Raw genomic sequence first — 25501 nt, forward strand, 5'->3', positions numbered from 1 at the left:
TTAACCGCCTGAGCCACCCAGGTGCCCCTACTTTTTATTTTTAAAGGTGAGAGGCCATGTAGCTGCGACCAGCACTAAGTCCCCAGCCAGGGAGAAGTGCTGTGGTAAACCACAGCTCTTGCCGTCAACTTTTGCCCTAACTCCTAAGTGTTACCCCCCCGCCCCCGCCTTATGAAATATGCACCTGACACCCTGATGGATGGAGGCTTCTCTGCGTAGGTACTGTGGGTGACGAGTCTGCAGCTGATTAAATCACAGGTTTCCCGTATCGTTCTTTGGAGCTGTGTAGCTCAGTTCCATGAGCTGACACTTGTACAACCACTTTTGAACTATTCCTGGTCTCATGCCAGAAAACTTATCTTTTAATGGTTCTGTACCCACCTCCCAACTCCAGGGGCAAGCAGAGAAAGGAAGGAGTATGCTTTGAAAGAAATTCCAAGCTTCTGTTGTGTCTTTTCCCATCTTGCTGTCCGGTTTATCATTGATGAAAGCATCATGGAAAACAGAAGAACAGGTTGTTTTAGATTATCTACATAAACTCCAACTTCATCCTATTTTAACACTTCTGTTGAATGCTTGCTCTGTGCCAGACACTCTGTTAGATGCTGGCGATAGCAGCTTAGCACACGGTGTTTTGTCATTGGCATTCTTTTTTTTTTTTTAATTTATTTATTTATTTGAGAGAGCGAGAATGAGAGAGAGAGAGAGAGAGCACATGAGAGGGGGGAGGGCCAGAGGGAGAAGCAGGCTCCCCGCCGAGCAGCGAGCCCGATGCGGGACTCGATCCCGGGACTCTAGGATCATCACCTGAGCCGAAGGCAGTCGCCCAACCGACTGAGCCACCCAGGCGCCCTGTCACTGGCATTCTTTGTGACTTTCGTGATCTAAATTGCATGTCATGATTATGAAGTAGGCTGTTTTAGGCTGTATTAATGTCTGTTTTTTGTTTGTTTGTTTGTTTTGAAGAAGGTCCCATACTAGAAAGTAAAGAGCAATAATATCTTCTTTCCCCCACGCCGTTTTCCATAACCGAAATAGATACTGCTCTATGAAAACTCTTTTCTGTAGGATTTTCTTGAGAACCCTGTTAATGTAGCAGTGTATTTTTAATTTTTTTTTTACAAAGACTCATGAAAGGAATTTCTCTCAGGTCTCACCTGCCTGAATATCTGGAGTCCTCACAAATAGGTGGTTTGCCTTGGTCTTGTGGATGCTGTGAAGTTGGAAACATGTGTTTCTCTCTTTGTGGAGATGTGAGGACACTCATGCTAGTTAGATCCCAGGATGCTTGCTGTACCATACGTTTCCCCCTACTAATGCTATTTCTAACTTCATTTAGTTTTCCTGCCCTGATCTTCCTTCTGTTTGGGTTTTCTCACTTATTTTAATCTTACAGAATTATTTACGCACATTTTAATAAATCTCGAATTCTGCTTGCAATGAGGTGGAGGTATTCATAAATACATTAATAAAATAGGAAGCAGTTATGCCTAAGAAAAACTGCAGGCTGCATATATATATGCTTAAAAATTTCTGGAGGTTTCAAGAATGTATCTAGCTGGTTTTTATGTTCTTCAGTTTTCTGAGTGAAAAATTCATATACAGCTGGCCCCTCATGCAGTTGAAAATCCATGGATAATACTTTTTTTTTTTTTTTTAAGATTTCTTGTATTTATTCGAGAGAGAGAGCAGAGTGAGAGAAAGAGCACAAGCTGGGAGGAAGGGCAGAGGGAGAGGAAGAAGCAGACTCCCTGATGAGCCGGGAGCCTGACCCAGGGCTCGATCCCAGGACCCTGGGATCATGACCTGAGCCGAAGGCAGATGCTTAACTGACTGAGCCACCCAGGTGCCCGCCTCTTGACTCCACCAAAAACTTAACTACTAATAGCCCCCTGTTGACTTGGATGCTTTACTGAGAACATACACAGTCGGTTAACTCCTATTTTGTACGTTATATGTATTATATACTGTATTCTTACAATAAAGTAAGCTAGAAAAAAGACAGTGTTATTAAGAAAATCATCAAAAAGAGAAAATACATTTACAGTACTGTACTGTATTTATTGAGAAAAATCCACATATAAGTGGACCTGTGCAGTTCAAACCCCTGTTGTTCAAGGGTCAACTATACTTTGAGAGAGTTTCATAGTCAAGATGGAACACAGAGATATCTAGTCTGTTTCTGAGAATGTTCTTCATTTATTCTTGTTGGGGTTTGTATATACAGAATAAGACAATATATTTTTTCCCACTTCATATTATAAAAATAATATAAGCTCATGTTAAAAATTTCACACAGCATATACATTGGAATTAACTACTAAATTAAAAGTCTTCCCTGCACAGTATCTAAATCTCATGCCCTATGTGTAATGTGATAGACTTTTCTCTGTATTTACAAGAATATATATGTGTGTGGATACTTCGGTGTTACTTGAATGAATCATATTCTTCTGCAAAGTAGACTTTTGTAAGTTGACAAAATATGGACTTTTTTTTCAGAGCAGTATAATTAGCTGTCTTTTATTCTTTTTACAGCAGCTTATTATTCCATCATATGAATACTTCATATTATTTGACTGGTCTCCTAATGATGGACACTTAGGACTCCCCTTTCTTGCAAACAAACATTGCTGCAACCAGTGTCTTTGTTCTGTAATTTTTACACACCTGTGGGAAAGATACTTTTCTGGAAACATAATTGCCGGATATGCAGGTTGAATTTTTTGATAGATATCCCCAAATGGCCCTCCAAAATGGTGTTCTCCAATAAAGGTTATTCTTATTCTCTCATCCCACCACCCACAAAGGCCAGATATAATTAAACTTCCTTTTGTTATAAGGAGCAAAAAATGGCAGTTTATGTCTGTTTTCATATGAATTTCATTATTATGAGTGAGTTTGAGCCCCTTCATATATTAACTGCCTCTTTGGATAATATCTTTAGTCCCTTTGTACATTTTTTCCCTATTGAATTATCCAGCTTTTTCTTACTGTAAAGAGTATTCTTTATTTAAATTTCTGCCTGTTACAATTAAAACAAAATCTCAGTTGATCATTTGTTTCTATTGTTTTAGGATATGTCTGTGTATCTATACATATATCTGCCTATATAAAATAGATCTATATCCCCACACTGAATGTCTTTTTTTAAAAATTTTATTTTATTATGTTATGTTAGTCACCATACATTACATCATTAGTTTTTTTTTTTTTTACATCATTAGTTTTTGATGTAGTGTTCCATGATTCATTGTTTGTTTATAACACCCAGTGCTCCATTCTCCACACTGTATGTCTTGTTTGTAGTCAAATTTAGCGATAGTTCTTTTATGGAGTCTTTTTTTTGTTTTGTTTTTTCATCATGCTTGGATACCCTCAATGCATGTTTAGTTATGCTTTTCTGGTATGTTCTGTGGTTTTAGTTTTTTAAGCTTAGATCTTCGACCCATTTAGAATTAATTTGATTCAAGAAATGATTTACAAATTGAGTGTTTTTTGTTTTTTTTCTGCTTAGCCACGTTCCCCAATACTATCTTTTACTCAGTGATTTGAAATGCTACTTTACCTTTTCTTCTGGACCCCTTATCCTATCCCATTGGCTTGTTTCTGTATTCTCAGCTCTAGTATTAGAAAGGGTTAATTTTTGGGGGGTTTATTTACTTGTTGAATTTTTAAAAATTGAGATATAATTCTCATACATTTTATTAGTTTCAGGTGCGTAACTTAATGACCTGATATTTGTATATACCGCAAAATGATTGATACAATAAGTAGTTAACATCTGTCTTTACACATAGTTACAGACTTTTTTTCTTGTGATGAGAACTTTTAAGATCTACTCTCTTAGCAACTTCCAAATACGCAATACAGTGTTGTTAACTATAGTTGCCATGCTGTGTATTATATCCCCATGACTTGTTCATTGTTTCACTGGAAGTTTGTACTTTTGACCCCTTCATACATTTTGCCAACGCCCCACCTCCACCTCTGGCAACATCCAATCTGTTCTCTGTATCTATAAGCTTGTTTTTGTTTGTGTGTGTTTAGACTCTGAAACACACAATTTGTGTGTTTAGATTCTGCATATAAGTGAGATCATACAGTATTTTTCTTTGTCTAACTTATTTCACTTAGCATAAGGTCCTCAAGTTCCATCCATGTTGTCACAAATGGCAGGATTTCCTTGTTTTTTAATGTCTGAATAATATTCATATATATGTATAGACACCGTATTTTTTTATTCATTCATCCATTGATGAACATTTAAGTTGTTTCCATGTCTTGGCTATTGTAAATAATGTTGCAGTGAACATGGGACTGCATATATTTTTTCAAATTAGTGTTTTCATTTTGCGGGGGGTGGGGGGAGGATAATAAATAAATATCCAGAAGTAGAATTGTTGGATCTATGATAGTTCCATTTTTAATTTTTTGAGGAACCTCAATATTGCTTTCCACAGTGGCTGCACCAGTTTGCATTCCCACCTGCAGTGCATGAGGGTTCCCTTTTCTCCACACCCTCACCAACACTCGTTATGTCTTGTCTTCTTTTTATTACTATTATTATTTACTTATTTGTTTTTAAAGATTTTATTTATTTATTTATTTGAGACAGAGAGAGCATGCGAGCGACTGAGCAGGGAGAAGAGCAGAGGGAGAGGGACAAGCAGACTCCATGCTGAGCACGGAAGCTGATGCGGGGCTTGATCCCAGGACCCTGAGATCATGACCTGAGCTGAAACCAGGAGTTGGACGCTTAACCAACTGAGCCACCCAAGTGCCCCATGTCTTGTCTTCTTGATAACAGCCATCCTAACAGGTGTGAGGTGCTATCTCATTGTGGTTTTGATCTGCATTTCCCTGATGATGAGTGATGCTGAACATCTTTTCATGTACCTGTTGGCCATCTGCATGTCTTCTTTGGAAAATTGTCTATTCAGATTCTCTGCCCATGTTTAAGTCAGATTTTTTGGTTTGTTTTTTCTCTTCAGTGGTATGAATTCCTTATATATTTTGGATATTGACCCCTTATCAGATATATGATTTGCAAATATTTCCTCTCATTCAGGAGGTTGCCTTTACATTCTGTTGATGATTTCCTTTGCTGTGGGGAAGCTTTTTAGTTTGATGTACTTCTACTTGTTTATTTTTGCTTTTGTTGTCATTGCTTTTGGTGTCAGATCCAAAGAGTCAAGGCTAAGACCGATGTCAAGGAGCCTATGTTTTCTTCTAGGAGTTTTGTGGTTTTAGGTTTTATATACAAGATTTAATCCATTTTGAGTTAATTTCTGTGTATAGTGTAAGATAGTGGTTCAGTTTCATTCTTTTGCATGTGACGGTCCAGTTTTCCCAACACCACTTACTGAAGAGACTGTCCTTTCCCTATTGTATATAGTCTTGGCTCTTTTGTTGTAAATTAAGTGACCAGGAAGTTTAAATTTTTTTATTTTATTTTTTTAGTTTTAGAATGTATTTGGCTATATGCAGATTGTTTGAGTCAAATGATTTGCCTGTGCTTGGATTTCCCATAGGACTTGGGGCAGCCTGGTAGTATGGGAAGTGGGCTGGGATAAATGAACTGAAATTGGTCAGGTGGTCTCTGTGTGCCTCTAAATGCAGTCCATTGGAGCAACCAGCTAATATGCTGCCATGATCACATACTTACTTTAGACTTGCTGAAGTGCTTTCATATGTTCTATCTCATTAATCCTAACAGCAGTCTTGTAAGGTAAAGGTAGCTATTCCTATTTTGGGAAAATGATTTTCATCAGGGTTCCGTCTGAGCTTTGGTCAACATCATACAGCTCCCACTTGGCACAGCCAGGTCTCCTGGCCCAGTTTCCTCATGCACTTGCCCTGAAGCATAGCTGCTCCTTCTCCAGGGCTAATATCAGATCTTCCACTCAACATTAGCCTCACCACGAGGTGCTCCTTCTTCAGGTCTTTGAGCATATGATTTCTCAACTAGATCTGAGTTTTTATTTGTTGCTCCCATTCAGTTAAGTCCTCAAGCACCCTTTCAGAAATACACCTTTTGGAAATACACTGCAGGCCGGTTCCCTTGGCCTTTGTCTACAACTCCTTCCGCAGGCACGATGGGGGAGGCAGCTGATGGTCGGGTCTATATAGTAGTTCTTTCTTAAAAGGATTAAGTTTTCCACTCTTTGCTTTTTTTTTTTTTAAACAAGGGAATTTTTCTGTAACACTATAAATTCTTTGAGCAGATACTTATCAGCAGGCTCTGTGATAGCAAAATACTTTTTAGCAGAGACAGTCAGTTTGACAGATCAACGTACTGCATAATTAAAGGATTAGCATCCTTTCTCCTGAAATTAAGAAGGGAGGACTTTCACGCTAACTTGTTTATGATAAAATTATTTGTTGTCATTTTGTAGGGAATGGCTCTCAAGCCGTGAGGTGGTGTCAGTTTTGATATTTTAGCCTCAGAGGCAGATGGGAAATGACATTTATACATTCCACTGGCCACAGTGGCACATACCTGAATTGTCTCCAGGTTGTCAAATTCAGACGTTTCCCCTTTCATGAGTGTGGGTGAATACATCCCTCTTTCTCTCTGCTTTGTTTTTCTCTGGAGGTAAAAATCTCATCTTCTAGTCAATTTTGGAAGCAAGCTGACTTTGGTACAGACGGAGTGGGTGCTCTGAGTGGGTGGTTCAATCTCTCTCTAACCTGGGCGACAGTGACTGTGGAGGGGGTTTGGGGAAGACTGATTGGGTGGGGGGTGGTTTGGGGGACAGAAGACCTGGCTAAAGGATTGTACAGAAGACCAGTTTTATCTAGTTAGCAAAGCCTGTTTTGCAACTTCTGACCCTCTGTTGCTTTCTTTTCTGCAGGTGTTTTCTTGTCTCTACAATATCTGTCTCTACAACATCTGGCTGGAACATCCTGGGCATTTGCTTCATCAAGCCCTTTGGTGTGGGGTGGGGTGGGGGGATGCTTGTTTTTAGCAGAGGCTCTGGCCAAGCCAGACTGCCAGTGTCCCTGCTCCGGGAGGGGATCTGTGTCTTGGAGACCCTGGAGGAGCCGTCCAAGTGTCTGATGCAGCAGAAGAGCTGAGCCAGCTCTTGTCAGCGCGTTGGCCCCCAAGTCCATGTTCTTTCTCCATATGCTGCCTCCCAAAGGTGACATTCAAAGTGGGGCTTTGAAAGATGGTAGGCTTATTTTAGGCTCAGATTAATGTGTGTGGGGGGGAAGCCAAGAGTTGCATGGTGAAAGCAGGAAAGTTGGAGACATTTTTGGGGAGGAGAGGGAGATCTTGGAAGCCTCCTTGTGCCTCGAGTCACGTCCCTGTGGCCCTCCTATGATTTCTGTGCCTCTGCGGAACCTGCAGTGGTGACCAGCTCCATAACACCGCCTTTCCACCCTGTCTCACTCTCTGCTCCCTCACTCCTGCTTTCCGGTCTCTCCTTTCAAAAAAACCACCTGCCTATGATCTACGGGTATGGAGGGAAACACTGGAGGGCACACGGCGGTTGTGAGTTTGAGCTGGCTGGCGTGGAGCAGGCAAGGGAAGCCGTTGGCTCTGCGTGAGGTGGAGGGAGGAAGGCATGGGGGGTGATGGGCATAGTAGATACTGGGAACCCCTCTCCCCTTTAAACACAGCCTGCTGGGTTCTTGATAGATAATCTGTAAGGAGAATAAAAGGTTGGAGGGGGAACCTCTGAGGAGAAGAAATGAAGACTTTTCAGATTTTTAAAAACATGGGCACGACCAAGCTACAGTGTCTAGGATTTCACACTTGGGTGATAAGACGATAAAGAAACACAAGGCAGGGATTAGCCAGAAGTCCCGAGAGTGATTACCTTTCAGAGATGGGGAGTGGCTGGGATGCAGCATATGACAGCGATTTCTAAGGGGGCTGCAAAGTTCTATTTCTTGACCTGGGTGGTGGTTATAATAATTCATTACTATTTACATTTGCTTTGAATACTTTTTCTGCACCTGTATTATATTTTACTTTATAATGGAAAGTTTAAAAATCCTGGTGAGTATGATACCATCAATCTGTGCGCTTATGAAAAATTATATGTGTGTGTAGAAAAACAAACAAATGAAAACAGCAGCTGAGCAGTGAGTGCGCAAAATTACCCCTGACAGCTAAAGGGAATATTCCAGAATTAGGTCGGGGACGCACCCTTTCCAAATCTATGAGGCCTCAAGGCAACGGGCTGGGCAGCTTCCCTCCCTAACTTTGTCCAGACAGATGAAGGCAGGAAGGATCAGTTTTGATCATGACTGCTAGATGTGTGAGTAACATTCTGCCTGGTAATTATTTTTGACATTTGACAGTTCTGGGCACCACCTTTCACAGCTCAGAAATGTTGGCAGGGTACTTATTTTTGAAGGGTTCACATTTTCCTATAAGTAACCAAGTATTCACGGGATACCTCTTTGGGTGCATAGTTGCCAATTAAGGTAGAGAGTTCTGGAAAGTCACAGACCCAGACGGCAGCTTGGAGTTTCAGGAAATAACTCATCACTTAGCAACAACAATAACTACAACAAAAGTGGGACTTTTATTTATTTATTAAAAAATTTTTTTAAGTTTATTTATTTTATTTTTTTTTAGTAATCTCTATACCCAAAGTGGGACTCAAACCCACGACCCTGAGACCAAAAGTCTCACGCTCTTCCAACTGAGCCAGACAGGCACCCCCAAAGTGGGACTTTTAAATTAATTCAAAACAAAATAAAACAAAACAACCCAGCCACTGTGTGTGGAATTGGGCTTACACTCTTTCAGAGCAGATACCAGGTGAATCTTTGTTCCCAGATTTCTCCCCCATCTGTCTGCCACACTGCTGAAATTCCAAGTCTTTTAGATCACATGGTGGGCTAGTGAGATTAAAAATGCAAATGTGCCCGGGAGAAGTAGCTAGGTGAAGACACTCATGTTATGGCGAAAAGAACACATAAAGAAAGGGATTCAGACCTGGAGACAAGAGGGGAGGAACATTGTAAAGGACAGGGACTGGCTCAGGAGAAAAATGCCCGGAGCTTTGCCAAAGAGAAGCAATAAAAAGGCACTGAGTGTCTGCGGTGACATGTACGGGGATTTTATCAATTAGTTCTTTAGGTTTTAAGTGACAGAAAATTCAACCTCACTGGGATTAAGGAAACAATGGAAATTTATTGGCTCTTATAATTTAAAAGTCCCATGGTAGATTAGGGGTGAGGTTTCAGGCACGGTGTGATAAAGACGCTCAAACAATACTTTCAAAATTTGGCTTCTCCACTCTTGCATCTGCTTTTTCTCTCTTTTGGATTCCCTCTCAGCAGGCCCTCTGCAACTGGGGTCTCCTGTCATCTCCAAAGTGTAGCATAAAAGGCTCTTCCTTGCCCTGATCATTGCAGAAGAAAATCGTGGGATTAGCTCTAATTGGCTCTGTTTGGCCATACACGTATCTCTGAATCAGTCAGGCCACCAGATGCAGTGGTCTGGCGGGCCACACTGGAGTTGTGGGCCTCCTGCTGGAGCCAGAGGTGGGTCAGTTCCATCAATTCACTTGCACTGAGCTAATGCAGGAATGAGTAAAAGAGGGGGGAAATGGGCACTGGAGATGTAGATGGTACGTGTCCTCCTCGGTAGTCTTTGCGAGTTCCAATCCAGAGTGGCTATGAAATCAGGTTGGTGGATCATGGTCAGCATCACAAAATTATAATAGAAGGGAATTTAATAGAATAGAAGATACCTGAGTGTGTACATACATATGTGAATATATGTAGATATACGTGTATATCTGTGTGTATACACAAATGTGGATAAATACATATAAAACATCTCTCACCATAGAGCATGGTAAGAAGGTATAAAAATGCTGCTTCCCAAGATCCTATATGCCAGCAGTGTGAACTGGTGTTGTTCTTCCTGTTCACACCTGCCTTCTCCAGTCTCTCTCATGTTGCTCACCCAGCTTGGCATGACCTCTCTCTCCTGTTCTCATCCCTCCTGGTCTTCAAGGTTTGGCTCAAATGTCACTTTGTTTCCTGGTATCCCCAGCCATGCCCGAGTACCCAGCTCTTCTTCTGCCTTCAGAGAGGCGGACGCTTGTCTTACCCTGCCAAAGTGCTTGCCTGAGAAAGGGGTGGAGTTGCGCCACCCAGTATGGCTACTGTCAGGCTCAGGTAGCCACGGAGCACTTGAGATGTGACCCGTCCAAATTGAGATGTTCTGTAAATATTAAACATGCCCTGCGCTTTGAAGATGAAAAAAATTATAAAATATCTCATGAGTAGTTTTTGTATTTATTACGTTGTTAGGATAGTATTTTGGAATATATTGATTGGGTTAAATGAAATACATAATTAAAATTAGTTTCATCTGTTTCTTCTTACCTCTTTCCAAATGTGGCTACTAGACAATTTAAAATTATACTCATGGCTCGCATTGTATGTGTACAAAACAACACTGGGATGGAGCATTAGCAGATGAAGCCTGGGCCCCATGGGCAGAGGGAGCTGAGCATGGTGCTGGGTGAACTGATTTCCATAGTAGAGATAATAAGAACTGGACTCATAGGCTATTTGTGCTTATTAGTGGAATAATTAATGGCACATGGGGAGCACTTAACAAATGATTGCTGTTGCTTCTGTTATCTATGGCAAGGTCCCATCTGTCTCCTGGATCAGCTCTCTCACTGTTTCTTTCATAGCACCTAACACCCTGCCTGGCTCATAGCGGAAACCAATGAATGTTTCTTGAATGAATGAATGAATGAATGAATGAGTGAGTGAACATCAGAAACGATTTGAGAAAATTTCCCCAAGACAAAATTTACCCACTTGATAATTTGATTAAGAACAAGTCGGTCAGAGATTCTAAGCCGCTTTATGATTGCCTGAAGGAAAATTCATAGCTGGTAACTATGGCAACTGGGCAATTCCTGTCAATCTTCCTCGCCCCAGACCTGTCTCACTTCTTGTCGGTGGGTCTGGAGATTGACCTAATCTCCTGTCTGAATGAGCATTTAAGCATTTTCAGTTTCCACCATTCTTCTTTGCCTTTTTCTTTTTTGTTTAAACTTGTTTTATTTTAAAGCCACATCTTTTTCGGTTTTCTACTTGTTACGTGTAATCGATACCATGTGACAATTACATGCACTTTGGAGGATAACCTTATGTGGTTTTCCCACGATCTATGAAATACGTGTGTGCTTTTGCTGTGCATGTGTGTACACACATGCACTTTTTTTACCCTAAGGGCATTTGGTGTAGCAGATTCGGAAATGAAATTTTTTGTGATACAGGTCCCCACAGGAGATCGGGGTACGTGATGTTAAAAATATTAGGGTAAGAGAGGGGCACCTGGATGGCTCGGTTGTTGGGCGTCTGCCTTCGGCTCAGGTCATGATCCCTGGGTCCTGGGATGGAGCCCCGCATCGGGCTCCCTGCTCAGTGGGAAGCCTGCTTCTCCCTCTCCCACTCCCCCTGCTTGTGTTCCCTCTCTCTCTGTGTCTCTCTCTGTCAAATAAATAAATAGAATCTTAAAAAAATATATTAGGGTAAGGGAAAATTTCCTTCATACCACAGAAGGGCTAGGCTCATAGACACTGGCCAGGGGTTCCTGGGAGAAACGCCTTCAGATATTTCTTGACCTCATTCCTCCCTGACTCTCCCCACTCCTCCCTGAGATTCTGGCTCTAACATTTGCATAAATGTGCCAGAATACAATTCCTCCGGACATGAGAGGCTGGGAATCTGGAGCCTCTGCTTATTATGCCTGAGGGGTGCTGGGGCAATGCTCGTGCTCCGCAAGGACACACTGACCCTGGGACAATACTTCAGCTCTCTGCAGCCTCAGTTTATTCATCTGTAAAAGGAGGGTACACCACTTGCTTCACAGGGGTTTTATAGAGATTAAATGTGATATTTGCGAATAGTGCATCAAATACAAGATGCCTTAAAGATGTGGGTAGAATGATGCATTAAGGTCTTGGAGTTACCAAGTGAGTTGAAGACCCGAATGATGATAGGGTCTGAGTAGGGGGTTTCAGAGTTGGCCAAACTCAACTCTCCATTTTACAAGACTGGGCTTGTGTAATGAACAATTGGAAACTCTAGCTAAAATTGAATTAGGCCCTTGAGACGAAGAATAGACCGTTAAACAAAAGCCAGTTCCTAGAGACACTAAGCTCTCAAGATGACTAGAAGGTCCTAGTGGGGGACAGGTGCCCAAATGACAGAGCCTATCCAAGCCTAGATGAGGGACTTTGAAGAAGAGGACCTTCAAGGGGCAGGATCCCATATACACCTGCCCCCAAATTTAACTCCCAGACAGAGGTGCAAACAAAGGGCCACAGCTCTGTGAGGAGGAGCGCCATTAACTCCCACTTGGAAGGAAAAGGTCCATGGCAGGCCTCCTGAGGGAGGTACAGTTTGGCTGAACCTGTGAGAGGGCAGAGGGTGGGTAAGTGGTGAGAAGTGGGAAGGGAGAATGTACTTGGTAGGGGACAGCATGAGGAAAAACATGGCAGTGGAAAGCCTCCATGCTGTTTGATGATTGAGCTGGTCTGAAGGACTGGAGAAACACAGGGGCATGGGAATAAAACTGAGAATTTAAGTTGAGATCATATCAGGAGCTAGACAGAGGAGATTTTAGTGTATTGGGTAAATAATAGGAAGCCACTGAAGCATTCTGAGCAGGGAAGGGTCATGATCAAACTGATATTTTAGGAAGATTGCATAGTATGTGTGGGATTTATTGGAAGTAGATGGGTAGGGAGAGCTGCTATTGTCAGTTTCCAGTGGAAAGAATAAATGAGAGATTTGGAGTCAGACTTAATTTTGGTTCTTGACTCTGTGACTTATTAGTAGTGTGAATTTGGGAAGGTTACCTAACTTCCCTAAACCTCACTTTTCCCATCTATAAAATGGGGATAGCATACTGTTTACCTCAAAGGATTGTTCATTGAGATTCTGCAATGAATTTATTTATTTTTTTTAAAGATTTATTATTATTATTTATTTATTTGACAGAGAGAGATAGTGAGAGCAGGAGCACAAGCAGGGGGAGTGGGAGAGGGAGAAGCAGGGAGCCTAATGCAGGGCTCGATCCCAGGACTCTGGGATCATGACCTGAGCCAAAGGCAGACCCTTAACCATCTGAGCCACCTAGCTGCCCTGAGATTCTGCAATGAATTTAAAGTATCTGACAGGGTCTAGCACATACCAGTGAATGGGTAAGTAGTATTAGTAGGGAGAAGTCACATAATAAGGCTAGACAAGAAGCCCTAAATGAAACCATGAGAAGCATTGATAATATCCTTTCTTCCCTCCCATCCTTTAGATCAGGGGTCAGCAAACTATGGCTAGTGGGTCAAATCCAGCCAGTGGTCTGTTTCATATAGTCCTTGAGCTAGAAATAATTTTTACATTTTTAAAGGATTGTAAAAACCAACCAACCAACCAACCAACCAATCAACCAACTGAACAACCAACCAACCAACCAAACATATAACCAAACAAAGAAGATGTGACAGAGACTCTATGTGTTTCACAAAGCCTAAAGTGTTTATTATATGGCCCTCTTCAAGAGAAGTTAGCTGACTCCTTTTCTAGAGCAAACCCTTGAACATCTGACCAAATTCCACATCTATGGAAAGCACACATCTATACAATGATACTCATACACAGAAGGTCCCATTGGGCACCTTCTTGGCTGAGAGACTAACAAAGCTTTTTGCATGTTGGGAACAGTTGAGACTAACAAAGATTTTTGCATGTTGGGAACAGTTGCTTTGCTTGAGAACTTCACCCTCTGAGTCTTTTTGTAAATGCAATTGTCTCCTGGGTCTTGGGATCTCAATACCTCATTCCTCTTTCAAATATATGGCTCTTGCTTGCGACAGAGGAATATTGTGGGAATCTCCAATGTCTGCAAACATTCATAGGCCCTTGAGAGAAAAAAAGGCGTCTTTAGTATTTGCAAAATATTTTGGAAAAAAAAAAAGTACATGTCCTGGAAACTTCTAGAAAGATTTTTTTTTTTTTTAAATAAAGGATAAGACAGCAAAAGGAGGTCCCTAGGTGCATTGATCATATCATTGTGTTATAAGTCTAAGGCTTATCTAAGGTAAAACAGATTTGCTGGCCCAGAGATTTAAAAAAAAGATATTTAAGCTACAGTTACAAAATACATGACATAATGGAAACATGCATGAATATTTCAGAGAAAAAAAAAAGAAAAAAACGGAAAATAAAAAGCAGCAGCAAGATCTGACTAAATCAGAGCCAAATGGGATATGTGGATTTGACAAGAAGGAATGAGCTTCAAGAATAATATTTTTCATGCTAGTACTGTGTTTAACTGTACCTTTAAAAGGATATTGAAAAATGCATCCTCTTCTTTATTAAACTATCAAGATGATACTCAAATTCAGAATCTTAATTTTACAAAAAAAAAAGCCATCCTCCTTGAACTTTATTTTGACATTCAGGGAATAAATCCATTAATTCCACACATATTCCTTCAACAGATATATCGTAAGTGCTGACTACATATCAAAAACTGGGCAAAGACAGTGGTCTCAATCCTTATACAGGATGCAAACTTGAGGTTAGACAAATAATACATAAATAAACAAGGGGTTCAATATTGAGGTAAATTTGTATAAGGGAAATAAGCAGCATTTTGTGATAGAGAAGAACGGGAGACATTAGGGGTCCCCTACTTCAGAAAGGGAGAGTCAAGGGAAGTCTCTCCTTTTGAGGATTTGACATTTTAGGAGAGATCAGGGGGTGTCTCAGGTCAGGTTCTCCAGAAGCAGAGCTGGAGATGAAGACTGTGTATGAGTCATTAGTTAGGAAATGCTCCTGAGAGGCCCAGGACTAGGGAGGGGGCCTAGAGCATGACATTTCAGGAGGCACTTGCTCTCAGGTTTGTGCAAGGACAATATTGGCACCTGAGAATGAACCCCTCCTTAAATTTTGTGCCCAATATTCCATATTCACCTCACCTTGATCATAGCCCTGATTGACAAGTGCAAGCATGAAAAATATACAAAGTTACAATAAGCATTTAAAAGCTTCCATCCACACTGCTCCCAGCCTCTGCTTCCAGCCAGGTATCTATTATCGTTAGTTTATTGTTTCCTTCCAGAGGATTTCACGCATATAAAAGTTAATACACAAAAAACTATAAAACACTGTTGAAAGAAATTAAAGGAGACTCAAATAAATGGAGAGATATTCTGTGCTCACCAGATTGGAAGATTTAATATTATTATAATGTCCATACTAACTAAAGCGATCTACAGAATCAATGCAACCTCTATTAAATCCTAATGACATTTTTTTGCAGAAATAGAAAAATCTATCCTAAAATTCATATGGAATCTCTAGGGGCACTGAATAGTCAAAATAATCTTGAAAATGAAGAACAAAGTTGGAGATCCCACACTTCCTGATTTCAAAACTTACTACAAAGCTGCAGTGATCAAAATGGTGTGGTGCTGGCATGTAGACAAACATATAGACCAATGGAATAGAGAGCACAGAAATAAGCCCTTGCATATTTGGGAAAATGGTTTTGACAAGAGTGCCAAGACCACTCAATGGGGAAAGGAGAGTTTTCTCAACAAACAGTACTGGGAAAACTGTATATCCACAGGTGAAAGAACAAAGTTGTATCCTTACCTCACACCATATGCAAAAAATAACTCAAAATGGATCAAAGACCTGAATGTAAGAGCTAAAAGTATGAAACTCTTGGAGGAAATGTAGGGGAAACACTTCATGGTACTGAATCTGGCAGTGATTCCTTGGATATGACATCAAAAACAACCAATAAAAGAAAAAATAGACAAAGCAGACTTCATCAAGATTAAAAACTTTTGTTCACCAAAAGACATTATTAACAGATTGAAAAGGCAAACCACAGAATGGGAGAAAATATTTGCAATTTATATATCTGATAAGGGAGGGATTAATATCCAGAATATATAAAGATTTTTTTATTTATTCATTTGAGAAAGAGAGAGAGAGAGATCGTGTATGAGTGAGAGCATGAGCAAGGAGGAGGGACAGGCAGAGCAAAGCAGACTCCTCACTGAGCAGGGTGCCTGATGCAGGGCTTGATCCCAGGACCCTGAGATCATGACCCGAGCCAAAATCAAGAATTGGATCCTTAACTGACTGAGACACCCAGGTGTTCCCTGAAGACTTTCATCTAGAAATTCCACCAGCCCTGGAAACCTGAGATGAAATTAGCCTGATATTTTCCTGAGGTCACAGCGGTGGGTGTGGGTTTCTTTAAGAATGCCAAGGGGCGGTTCTGGGAACTGGTGGTAGTTGCCTCTTCAGTTTCTCTGAGAATCAGGGTCTGTTCCTTGCTGGGAAGAGTGGGGCTGATTCTTTTTCTAGTTTAGAGGAAAGCAGTTCAGTTTTGGAGAGAATCTGGGCTGAAATGACAGGAGGTGTGATCTCCCTCTATCCACCTCTTTTGCTTTAATAGTTTACATGACTTGCCAAGTTGTCTCCTTCTTCCTGCCAGGAGAGACTCCAGAGGGTTGAAAAGCTGATTTTGTCATCTTCCCTTTCAAGAAATCCTGGATTTCTGGGTCTGGGATGGTTCATGGTTTTTAGGTTTTCTGACCCAAAACGACAGTTGCTGAGCACCTGTGACACACCCAACCCAGGTGTTCCCAGAGAAGGGGAGATGGAGTCTGGGTGGGGATTTGGGGGTCAGTAGAGGGGCAGTTGCCCACAGTTTACAGTGGCTCCAGGGATGGAGGGAAAGAAAGATGGAGGTGAGCCCCACTAAGGGCAGAGTCCTGCGTGGGAGGACCTGCAGAGGCAGCAGACTAACGGGGTGAGCCGATGTGTTTGCTGGAAGGATTAAGCATTGAGTGCCGCGTCTCCAGCACAGAAGCAGGAATGGAGCCTTGCATCACGAGGAACCACTGGGATGTTAGTGATGGGATGCACGATTCATTGGCTTAAGCAAAAAAAGGGGAAGTATTAATTCATGTAATTGACAAGTCTGGGATTAGGGCTGCAATGAAGACCTCACTTGAAGTCATCAGGATTCAGGTTCCCTCTAATTCTTGGCTGTATCATTCTGAGTTTCTTCATTCTCTGGCTTCATGTGATAAAATGTCAGGTACTTCAGATGTTGAGTCCCCTGGGTTCAGTTGCAATGGAAAGTGTGCCCCTGTCACACAAGTTCCTGAAATAATCTTACTCTTCTTTTTCGGCTGTGGGTTAGGGTTGCCAGATTATTGAGTAAATATACCGACACCCAGCGAAACTGAATTATTTCTAACTGTCTGTGCATATGTACATTGAGATTAATTTTTCGTTAATATATTCATTGCATGGACATACTGATACGAAAAGCTATTTGTTGTTTATCTGCAATAAAGTGTGAGTATTTAAAGTGTATAACTTTCTTTAATTACACTTTTCTGATCATTTGACTCTTCTAATTAGTTTCTTGTTTCACAAAATTTGCTTATAAAATTACTTATGGCTACAGTCTATGTTCCACTGACATTGTAAAATTGTTTGGACAGTGGTCATATCCGACTTATTTCATTCTTTTGTCCCGTGAACACTTATTAACATACGAGTCAGTATATTGAAAATGTGTTTGCGTGAAGTTGACAACTCTAAGAATTGCTTTCAGATTTAATTTGCTGAAGCACATAATACTATTTTTTGTAGCGTACTTTGTTTATCCACTCTTAAGGATTACATTTGCAACTCTCGATTAGCAACTTTTCAAAATGTCCACTGACAGAAAAGGGTGGGAGGTCGTCAACTTTTAATCCCTTCTTCAACACCACACTGGATGGTTCCGCTTGCTCTCATGCTGGAAGGGTATTCAGTAATACCCATGCCAAAGAATTGAATTCTTAAGGGATGAAATCCATTTCAAAAGCCATTCATGAAAAGAGGTGCAATAACCATCCACTTCAAGCCAGAATTTCTTTTCCTGTTCATACGTTCTCCCTTTTAAGAACAGTCTCGATACCTGAAGGGGTGTTTTCCATAGATTCTTTTTTAACACCTTCAACGAGTTTCTTTCAACAGTGGAATTACTTCAATAAAATGGTTTCTTTTTCTTGCAATTTGCATATTATTGTTGTTAAAGAGACGAAAAGTACAAACAAGAAATAAGTAGGCTTTTACTCACTGGATTATTTAATAAGTCAACCGGAATTTTGGAGCCCTTTCTTTCAGAATTTAAATATGATTTCAGTGCTTCAAATGGGAAACATGGTAGATGTTTAGGGAGATAAATGACTTTCTTCTAATTTATAGAGTAAAAAGATTACTGTGGTTTTTTTTTTTTTTTTTTAGATTTTATTTATTTGAGAGAGACAGAGATAGATAGAGAGCACAAGTGGGGAGGAGAGGGAGAAACAGGCTCCCCACAGAGCAGGGAGCCCGATGCGGGACTCGATCCCAGAACCCTGGGATCATGACCTGAGCCGAAGGCAGACGCTTAACCAACTGAGCCACCCAGGTGCCCAAGATTACTGTGGTTGTTAAAATACTATCTATCATTTATGGAGTTTCTATTACATGCCAGACACTGTTCTACGTTCTTACAGCTGTTGTCTCACTTCATTATCACAAACAAGTGTATTTTTTCTTCATTTTAAAGAAGAGGGAACTGAGGTTTATGAGAAGTATTATCTCTAGATAATAAAATCAACCTATTTTATTTTTTTACACGAACCTATTTTAAATGTAACATTTGATGAGTTTTTGACAAATGTATACAGTAAGATAGTTGCCACCACAATCAAGATCTAGAACATTCCTATCACCCCAAGAAGCTCCCTCGTAGTCCTTTGCAATCAATCCCCCAACTCCAGCCCTAGCCTAGGCAACAACTGGTCTATTGTCTCTCCAGATTAGGGTATTGATCTTACACACACACACACACACACAATGTAATATATATAATGTAAGAGTACAATATATACAATATATACTCTTTCTGGAGGGGGAGGGGTCTGACCTTTTTTCAGTCAAGCATAATTACTTCGAGATTCATCCATGCTCTTACATTGATCTTGTTTGGCTTTGCTGAGTTGTATTCCACTATATGAGTATACACTAATCAGTTGTTGGTGGATGTTTGGATTGTTTCTAGTTTGGGGCAATTATGAATAAAGCTGCTAGGAACTTTGGTGTACAAGTCTTAGTGTAAAATATATTTACAATTCTCTTGGGTGAAGACCTAGGAGTGGGATGGCCAGGTCATGACCAGAGGGATTTTACCCAAGGAATAAAACTAAGAAGAAATAAAACTAAGAAGCCATTTAGGGGACAGTGTGACAATCCAGAGATTTGAATAGCAGGGGAGGAGGCCACAATTAACCATGGAGCTCTGTGGACAGGAGCTGGCTGCCCACTGCAGAGAAGGTAAGAAAGTGAGACCAGCTATTGTGGATTTGATTCTACCAAGGTGCCTGCCAAGGCACAGACAGGGTGAGGCAAGTGAGTTGCTTGCCTAGGGCACAAAATTTAAAGGTGTGCTCAAAAGCTCAGTAATCAAGAGAAGTAATATTTTAATGCAATATTTTACAAAATCAAAATTAGGGCAAAAGTCCATGATGAACAAAATGCCCACATTTTAGGACAGGATCTGACCCTGCACTTATTTCAGTCACCTCATTCTAATCCTGCCTCTGTCCCATCCTGTCTTTATTTAAAATGCGACCTTTTGTTCACTATGGATTTTCCATTACTTTTTGAATTTTTAAAACATTGCATCAAAATATTATTTTTTGATGACTGAGCTTCTTGGTGTCCATGAATTCTGCATCCAAAGCGAGTGCCGCCCCCTCCTCACCCCACATGTAATCCTGGGGTCAGGACCTGTGCTACAGAGCAGTGGGGGAAGAGTGAGGGTAGGACCTGAGGCCAGCACTTGTGGTGGGCACTCTGGTAGGGAGTGGGGAGCCAGACACTGTGCTCAGAGAGAGTGGCTCTGGACCCTGCATTCTTAGCCAGTTTGGAAACCCGGATCAGGATCAGAGGGTATTAGAATGGAATTGGGGGATGCTTTAGAGGGCATCTCAGTGATTCAGGCCAGAGATCAGTTGGCTTGGGTTTGTTGATGCCCGTGGGGTCAAGAGAAGTGGGTGGATTCCAGCAGACCAGTTATTAAAGTATTGAGCAATTTTCATTTCAATAGGTGTGATGGCTAATTTTATGTGTCATGTTGACTGAGTCATGTGGTGCCTAGATATTTGGTCAAACATTATTCCAGGTGTGTCTGTGAGGGTGTTTTTGAATGAGATGAATATTTAAATTGCTAGACTGGGTAAAGCAGATTGCCCACCCTGATGTGGGTGGACCTCATCTAATCAGTTGAAGACCTGAATAGAACAAAAAGTCTGACTCTCCCCTCAGTAAGAATCCTTCCTGCCTGATGGCCTTTGGACTGGGACATTGGCTCAAACTGAAATATCAGCTCTTCTTCCATCTTGAGTCTGCTGGCCTTTGGATTGTGACATTGGCTCAAACTGAAATATCAGCTCTTCTTCCATCTTGAGTCTGCTGGCTTTCAGACTGGAACTCTACCATCAGTTTTTCTGGGTCTTTGGCTTGCTGATTCACCATGCAGATTACGAGACTTGCCAACCTCTGTAACTGTGGGAGCCAATTCCCTGTAATTAATCTCTTTCTATATATACACGCATCCTATTAGTTTTGTTTCTCTGGAGAACCCTGACTGATACAATTGGTAATTAGCTGCTATTCCCAGCTCCTTGAGTGCCCCTACTCCCATCACTCCAGCCTGCCTCGCCCTATATTTGACATTCACCCCTCTGCCCATGATCCAGTAACTGAGTGATAAAACTGGACCCAGCAGAGGGCCTCCAGGTCCACACTGCGTGTGCTCTCATCTGTGCTTCCCTTAAGGCCCTGCCAATTGACTCAGTGAGGCCTGGGTGGACTCTGATGAGGGCCACTCTCGCAGCCACTGGTCGCTTCACCAGCTCATTGAGACTGCGATGTACCACCGGCCACCCTCAGGGAACCAGTGGGAAGACACTACCCAGGGCAGTGCCAACCATGAATACTCATTAGTACCAGTTGTTAAATATTTTGAACATCACACCTGGTATTAAGATATATTTTTGAGGTAGGAGCAAAAGGTTATTGCTTGAATGTAGGAAGTGAGTCAAGGGAAGAAATCAACAATGACTTTCAGGTTTGGCTTGAACAACTTGGCAAGCGGTGGTGCCATTTTGTGAGCTGGAGAACCCTGAGGAAGAACGGTTTGGTGGGGAGGGGAAAGAATCAGGAATTGTGGAGGGATATGTCATTTTAGATGCCCATGAGACCTCCAAATGGCCTGTGAGAAGCTGCTGGGTCTGAGTCTGGAGGTCAGAGGAGAGTCTTGAGCTGAAGATAAACATGGGGCATTGTCCCCACATAGAAGGTATTTAAAGCCATAGGGATAGAGATGGTCCTTTTGGGAGAGAGTGATGAAGAAGGAGAGGACTAAGGGACTGAGCAGCCCACAGGAACTCCAGTGTTTACAGACCTGGTCAGGAGGTTGAGCCAGCCAAGGATATGGGGATGGAGCCACCCGTGAGGTAGGATAAAGGCCAGTAAACAAGGATTTCAAGAGCAGGAGTGCTTGTATCGAGTGCTATTGAGAATAAGATTGAAAGATTACAGGCTTAAAAGGCATCAGACTTTATTTTTTTCATAATTTATAAGATTTTGACTATAAACCAACCTCCACACTATTCAATATGGAAAGGAAAATTGGAGTCGTTGGCTGCCAACATGGCCGAAAGGATAGCCCATTTATTTTATGCCATGGATTGGCAAGGCAGTGACTTGGTAAGTTTTTGTGGATGAATGAATGAATGAAATTGGTTTACTGAAAACAAATGATTCTAATACCCCTGAGAAAGCCAAACTGGTCTGACCAGTTTTCCTCTGAGCTCCTGGCTGCCCCACAGAATTTGGGTTTATTAGAGAGCTAAGGTTAACCTGTTGGCCGGATGTGCTCCTTGTATATAGAGCTCTTTGATCCAGCTCTGCAGCTCTCAACCTCTGCCAAAAATATAAGACCACATATTAAAATGTTTTCAATTCTCAAAAATACGGTTCTGTAAAAGACATTTTAAAGATTATGAGGGTTGTTACAGGCAGAGCTGAAGCTGGGGCAGCTTCCTTTTCAGACATCCGTGAGTACAAATAAGCCTTCCGGATCTCTAAATTTCACCATGGTGTCGCTTTCTGCTTAAAGTTTTTGCTTCCAGGATAGAAAATGGACTGAGAAAACAGAATTTACTGAGGTTTTTGCATGAGAAGAGTAAGCCAGATATATTTTCTATTTTTTTGTGTCAAGTGCACCAAAATTTTGAGCACGTTAATAAGGCAAACTCTTGCTTAACTGACCAATTGTTCCTGCATTTCCCTGTGTGTCTGGTATATGTATGGCCAAGAAAAACTGGACATGTTGGGAGAGTGGCTCAAGGGTCTCTGTTGGCCATGGGGCCCTGTTGGGCTCTGCCAGACCTCAGACAGGACATGGAGATTAATTTTTTTCCTTCCTTAATTCCAACCCCACATGACCTGTCTGGGATCCTTATGAGCAATCTTCATGTGTCTGTGCTGATGAAGGAGCAATCACGGCTTGAGAAGCATAAGCATAAGTGAATAAGGTTAATTTGGAAATCAAAACAAAATAGTAGCTTGAAGATAAGAGATACCGTATGAAGTCAGTCTGGTCGTGTCACCGGGAATAAAGGTCTTGAGACAGTTTTACGTTTCTGGTTTTTACATCAAACTTAGTTCTGAAGTATGTGTGAGTTGCAAACTCTGATTTAGGAGAAAACAATATACTAAAAGAAAATAGAGAATGACCATGATCTTTCCCCTGGAATGTGTTAATTCAGTCTTGCTTCATGGGTAGCAAAAGAGGTGATGGGAGGAATGGTTCATCCAGGTTGAGGAATGAGAGAAAATGGAGATAGGAAAAGGAAGCATGAAGTGAAAGAGAGGAAAACTGGGGCTGGAATGGGGGTTAGTGGGAGGCAGGCAGGGGACGTGGTTCTAGATGGTTCAGGAACAAAGGTGCCACAGGATGCTGGATTGAGGTAGAAGAAAAAGAAGGCACTTATGTGGCATCAGCAGGAGGGCACAGCCTAGTGCTTGATGCTGTCAAGGAAATGGATAGGAAGAGATAGATATTAGGTGACAATTGTTTTTCAAATGTGTGATAAAAGAGGCAGTAATTCAAGGCATAGGCTACCGGCATTGGGTATGTCTTTAAAAAAGTACCTAACTGGCAGTTGAAAATGACATTTATTTTATTTTAGTTTTTTAAAAGATTTTATTTTATTTTATTTTTAGAAAGAGAGAGAAAGCACACAGTTCCATGCCCAGCGTGGAGTTTGATCGATCTCACGACCCTGGGATGGGGTCGATCATGGGATCGATCTCACGACCCTGAAACCATGACCTGAGCCAAAATCTAGATTGGATATTTAACCGACTGAGCCACCCAAACGCCCTGAAAATGACTATTTATTTAACTTTGCATGCATAAATCTGATTATTGTTGAACGTTTCCTCATGTACTTCCTTAGAATTTATATTTTATGAATTATTTACAATTTTTCTCTGCTTATTTTCAATAGATGTATGTCCAGCAGACTGGACATACCTATTTTCAAAATGGAGGTTGCTTTATCATCTTTGCCAATAATAAACGACATAATTAAAAATTATACCTGCTCCTTATAAAAATTCAAACTTTCATCAAAGGATAGAGAAGTGAAAATCACTCATAATTCTACCACTCAGAGAGAAAATATTTTCCTTAATAATAACAATTACATTATTACTGTTTTACATCAATTTTTTTTAACATTTATGAAAATTAGATTTAATCAAGCATGTTGCTTTTCTATTGTGGTAAGATATACATAACATAAAATTTATCAGTTTAGCCATTTTGGACTATACCATTCAGGGGCATTACGTACATTCTCATGTAGTGCAAACGTGCCGTGTTTACTCTGAATTGTTTGACTTAAACTGATAGCTTCTCAGGTGAAAAATGCAGGCATGATTCTTTAAAGGTTCTGTAGCGTTCCACTGTAGGTCTGGCCTTGATGTCCCCACTGATGAACATTTGGTTGTCTCCAATGATTTTAGCTGTTAAAAACCATATTGCAACACACATTCTTTTTTTTTTTTTTTAAAGATTTTATTTATTTATTTGAGAGAGAGAGAATGAGAGGGAGGAGGGTCAGAGGGAGAAGCAGACTTCCTGCCGAGCAGGGAGCCTGATGCGGGACTCGATCCTGGGACTCCAGGATCATGACCTGAGCCGAAGGCAGTCGCTTAACCAACTGAGCCACCCAGGCGCCCGCAACATACATTCTTATGTCATTACTTGTACATATTTGCAGACCTACTTACTTTCGGTTGAATCCCCAGAGGGTGAATGGTGGAATGAACATTGTTCACATTTATAATGCATTTTATACATATTATCAGATTGTCTTCCAGAAATGTCATACCAATTACACTCCTACCAGCTGTGGATGAGAGAATGTGGGACAATATTTTATTGATACATGTATACTCTTTTGTAGGTGAATTTTTTTATAGAGTAAAAGTTATTAAACCATTATCTTTCCTCTACACTTACTACAAATATACCACTGATTTGTCTTCTGGCTTTTATAGGTTTCCACTCTGTCAAACCTGCTGATTAAAAACAGTTTTTGTATTGTTTTCTATTGTATTTATTTTTCTATTGTTTTAAAATTATAAAAGTCCTTCTCCCTTCAGACATTTAATCCAATGATTTATTGATTCACTCAGATAATTATTATTCTTTTTTCAGAATTAGTTTTTTTAGATTTATTTATTTATTTAAGAAAGAATGAGAGGGAGGAGAGGCAGAGGGATCCAATGATTTATTGATTCACTCAGATAATTCTTATTCTTTTTTCAGAATTTTTTTTTTTTAGATTTATTTATTTATTTAAGAGAGAATGAGAGGGGGGAGAAGCAGAGGGAGAAGGAGAGAGAGAATCTCAAGCAGGCTCTGGGCTGAGTGCGGAGCCTGACACTGGGCTGATCCTACAACCCTGAGGTCATGACCTGAGTCGAAACCAAGAGTCGGGCGCTTAACCGACTGAGCCACCCAGATGCCCCTCAGGTAATTATTTATTGGACACCAACATGATGCTAGACACATTGTAGGCACTGTGGACAAACTGTGAACAAAAGTATTGACTGTTCACAAAAAATTCCCCACTTTCGAGAAGCTTGTCTTTTAGTGGAATAACTAGAATATCTACTTTGATAAACCTCAAATCCTTTTTTTTTTTGTATTTTGTCTAGTTTAAAAAACTTATCTATCTAGAATTTATTTTGGTATATGTTGGGAGAAAACAAGCCAAATTGATTCTCCCCCCCCCCAAATTGCTAAGTAATTGTTATCAAATTGATTAAACACTCCCTTCATCCCCAATTTGAT

General features: G+C 40.8%; 1 long non-coding RNA gene and 1 other non-coding gene across 2 annotated transcripts; one reads left to right on the top strand and one right to left on the bottom strand.

Moving 5' to 3' along the window:
* Positions 1-4625: 4625 nt before the first annotated feature.
* LOC145716928 (uncharacterized) lies at positions 4626-10248 on the top strand. The gene is made up of 2 exons (XR_014139868.1): positions 4626-4822; positions 6858-10248. It is a non-coding gene; the product is annotated as an uncharacterized LOC145716928 (long non-coding RNA).
* TRNAK-UUU (transfer RNA lysine (anticodon UUU)) lies at positions 8603-8675 on the bottom strand. Its single transcript has one exon. It is a non-coding gene; the product is annotated as a tRNA-Lys (tRNA).
* Positions 10249-25501: the final 15253 nt, after the last annotated feature.

Source organism: Leptonychotes weddellii, chromosome 14 (genome assembly GCF_054177405.1).
Source record: "Leptonychotes weddellii isolate Sample4059 chromosome 14, ASM5417740v2, whole genome shotgun sequence".
Taxonomy (NCBI): Eukaryota; Metazoa; Chordata; class Mammalia; order Carnivora; family Phocidae; genus Leptonychotes; species Leptonychotes weddellii.